Below are 4,185 nucleotides of genomic sequence, written 5' to 3'. Positions count from 1 at the left end.
GTTTAATTTTGACGAAGAAAGACAGAGGAGAAAGCTGTGTAAAGACATGAGTGGACAAAACCTTTGGACAAGGGAGGAGACCAGCCAGCTCTCTGTTCGGACTCTCCTTGCCTGTATGTGTAGCATTCCTCTTTGCTCCCAAGCATGAGCAATGAAAGTTTTCAAGGGAAAAGAGAGATGACAACTTTTCTGGGTTTTATGACTTGCATTGAAGGGGTCGGTTTGGATTTCTATGACTTTCCTTGGAGAAGAGGAATTCTGATTTCTACAACTTGTTTCACAGCAGAATAATGGAGGAAGGGGATAAGATGACAAGAGAAGGTCAGAAAGATCTTATTTCTGAGGGCTTTCCAATTTCTTCATTTCAGAGCACTCAGCATGGCAAGGTTTCATACTTAAGGGTATCATGTTCTAAGACCTAACACTATGGAATGTTCAAAATGCAAAAACTGGCATATGACCTCATTATGCTAACTCAACTATTCATTAATGACATCTTATTATTGTTCATGTGCATTATATTAAATAAACGTATTCCACATGAGTGTGACTTGAGAACAAGCGACTTTTTTCTGAATGATTATTTATTGTCAAAGTGATGTACAGAGGGGTTACAGTTTCATACGCAAGGCCTTGGGTACATTTCTTGTGCAATTTGTTACCTCCTCCCTCATTCACCCCTCCCCCTCCCCCTTTCCCTCTCCCACCCTGAGTTGTTCAGTTGGTTTACACCAAATGGTTTTCAAGTATTGCTTTTGGAGTCATTTGTCTTTTTATCTTTTGTCTCTCAATTTTGATATTCCTTTCCCTTCCCTAGTTCTAATACCAATATATACAGTATCCAGGGTACTCAGATGGGATACAGTGATAGTGTGGATACAACCACAAGGAAGGGGATACAAGAGGATTATCAACAAGTAAAAAAGCTACCGTTTCACATGGCATGTTTAAAATAATTACAACAGTGGTATAACACTTGTTTCCATAACATGGAGTTCATTTCACTTAGCATCATCTTATGTGGAGAACAAGCTACTTTTAAAGGAACGGTAATACTTTCAATACTGACAGGGCTGGGAATATGGCCTAGTGGTAAGAGTGCTTTCCTTAAATACCTGAAGCCCAGGTTCGATTCCCCAGCACCACATATATAGAAAATGGCCAGAAGTGGGGCTGTGGCTCAAGTGGCAGAGTGCTAGCCTTGAGAAAAAAAAAAAAAAAAAGAGAAGCCATGGACAGTGCTCAGGCCCTGCGTTCAAGACCCAGAACTGGCAAAAAAAAAAAAAAGGAATACGAAGTTCTGACAATGCAAATTTTATATGTATGGATAACAAATATATGTGTATATATATGCATATGTACATGGAGATGAAACAGAGAGGGCAAGAAAACACTATTTCTTCACATTTTAAATGTACCAATGTTATACTTTAAGATATTAATATTGAAAAATGCTAACTAAGCTTTGAATTATAAGGAATAATAAACTTTTTACCTCCTTTCATATTTGAACTTATGCTAGATAGTTATAAGAGCAGAAGTAATACCAAAAGAAATTTATAGGTACTTATTAAAAACACCTTATAGCTTTTATCTAAGTTTTATATCATTTTAAATGATAAATCTATTTAACTTAGCCCAGTGAAATAGATCCTATTAGTTCTCTTGATTTTGTAAATGAAAAAAATACATATCAGGGCACAACCAAATTGCCACAATGAGGCAGAATCCAGATTCCTAGTCACTATACCATGCCAATAACGGGTGAGATTCAGGTGATGCGATGCCAGAGAGAAAGGATACGACCATTATTTAAGCCCTGAAACATAGCACAGAGCTCCATTGATTGCTTATTTAAGGGAGAGCTATGTGGTTAGTGTGCAAATCCCTAAGCAGAGCAGCTTCCTGATGGCATTTCAGATCCTGAGCACTGCCAGCTTCCAGGACTGTCAGAGACACTGCAGCAGAGGAGTGTGGACTCTGGATGAGGAAGCATGGCTGCTTGGGTTATATGGTTCGTGTGTTTGGTCTTTCAGAATCATGATCACTGGAGTGAGTCTTTCAGAATGACAGGCTTTAAGTTCTCGTCACTCTAAGTCTCATGAAGCTACTAGTACAGGTTTAAAAGGGAGGAATCACACTGCCCAGCTCACCTGGGGGTTGGAGCCTAAACCAGGGGGAAGAAATAAAACCCTTAAAAAATTAATTTCCTAGCAGGCCATAATGGTATTGTGGTGCTCACTTATAATCTCAGCACTTACGGGGAGGGGAGCCAGCACAAAATCAAGCCAGCCTGTGATTTAAAAAAATAAAATAAAATAAACAGGAGCCTGTCTTTTTAATTTTTAAAATTTAATTTAATAACAAAAAGAATTTCAGATTGGGAAACCAATCATGAGGTCCTGAGTTCAAATCTCAGTCCAGCCAAAAAAAGAAAGAATTTCTTTCCTCACATCTGACTTCTTTTAAATTCTTAAAGTGTAAAAAGAAAGCTTCCTTTCCTTTTATTCCCTCCCTCTCTACCTCTCCCTCTTTTTCTTCTTCCATCTCTCTTCCTTACTCTCCTTTCTGTCTCTCCATCACTGTCTGTCTCTTTGTCTTTATCTCTGTCTCTTCTCTCTGTCTCTGTCTGCCTCCCTTTCCTCTCTCCCCCTGAAAACCTTGCATTGTGGACCAGGCACTGTGGCTCATGCCTATAATCCCAGCTACCCTGGAGAATGAGCTCCATAGGATTGTAGTCCAGGACAGCGCAGACAACCAAGACTCATGCATGACCCAATCTGAAAAATAAACAGACAAGAAATAACTGGAGGCATAGCTCAAGTGGTAGAGTGCCTACTTTACAAGCTTAAAAACCCCAGTACCATCGAGAGACAAAGGATAAAAAGACAACTCTAAAAGCAATCCTTGCAAAACCATTTGGTGTAAACCAACTGAACAACTCATGGGGGGGAAGAGAGAAAGGAACAGGGGAGGGGGGAATGAGGGAGGAGGTAACAAACAGTACAAGAAATGTACCCAAGGCCTAAAATATGAAACTGTAACCTCTCTGTCCATCACTTTGACAATAATTTTTTTAAAGCCAGTACCCTTCCACTAAATTAATTAATTAATTAAAATTTTAAAAAAGGAATTCCTGATTTTGTTTTGGCATTTCACTTTGACCAGCAGGATTTACTGTAGTAATTTTCAATCATGTTCAACCCAAAAGACCCTTTTAATAATACTTTTTTTATTTTCTTCCTTAAGTACCATATATAGTTAATGCAACTTACATACACAATTTCAGAGTAATAAACTGTATAACCTATTATGTTGATATACATATACATGTAGTTATAGCTCCAATAAGGTCTCCTTGAGAAAAGAAAAGGAAGAAGCTATGTGCTTGCCCTTCCATTAAGAACAAACAGAGCGCCGAGCTGTTGAGCGCTGCTGCTATGGCTTCCACCGGGGTGGCATTCAGCGCTGCCCGCCCGGCAAACGAAGCCCCCGAGATTCCAGACCACGTGGGAGACGGGCTCCGGGGCGTCTACTGCTTCGCCACGGATAGGAATGACTTCCGCAGGAACTTGATCCTTAATTGGGACTCTTTGCTGCGGGAGTTTGGCTGGCCAGGAACTTGAGTGACATTGATCTGATGGCACCGCAGCCGGGAGTATAACCAAGTAGACAATCGGAATTCCTGTGCTGTACCCAAACTTTCCAAAACAGAGTATAATTTATGACCACCACAAGACAATGCCTTGTTGGCCGCCGAAGTTCCGCCTTCCTTTTCTAATACTGAAGTGCTGTCTTGGTTCTGTGAAAGTTATGTACATAGTTGAGATGTTTCTGCAGAGAGATGATCTTTGCTCATGTCCTAAGGAATTAAGAATGGTGTTATAGCGAATAGTTGAAATAAAGACTGTACACGGAGAAAAAAAAAAGAACAAACAATAATTAAATATCATCAACCTCTCAATATTTCTCATTTTAAAATCAGAAATAAATAAGAGAGATAGCAAGAGGCTTCTTGTGACATAGACTCAACAGCCATAAAAATGCAGAATCATCCACTGGAAAGAGAAATAATGCAAGTTCCACCAATGTAAATGCCGTTAGTAACATGTTCTGAACTTGCTAACCAATTCCCACTGACTCTTCACACAATATGTCCTCTACTTACACAGTAAGTAGCAAATA

General features: G+C 39.5%; 1 pseudogene; it reads left to right on the top strand.

The window, feature by feature from the left end:
• Positions 1 to 3,420: 3,420 nt before the first annotated feature.
• On the top strand, positions 3,421 to 3,902 carry LOC125364707 (annotated as a pseudogene).
• The last annotated feature ends 283 nt before the right edge of the window (positions 3,903 to 4,185 follow it).

Source organism: Perognathus longimembris, chromosome 16, assembly GCF_023159225.1.
Source record: "Perognathus longimembris pacificus isolate PPM17 chromosome 16, ASM2315922v1, whole genome shotgun sequence".
Lineage (NCBI taxonomy): Eukaryota > Metazoa > Chordata > Mammalia > Rodentia > Heteromyidae > Perognathus > Perognathus longimembris.
The sequence above is the reverse complement of the archived record's forward strand: the minus strand, read 5'-3'. Positions and strand labels throughout refer to the sequence as shown.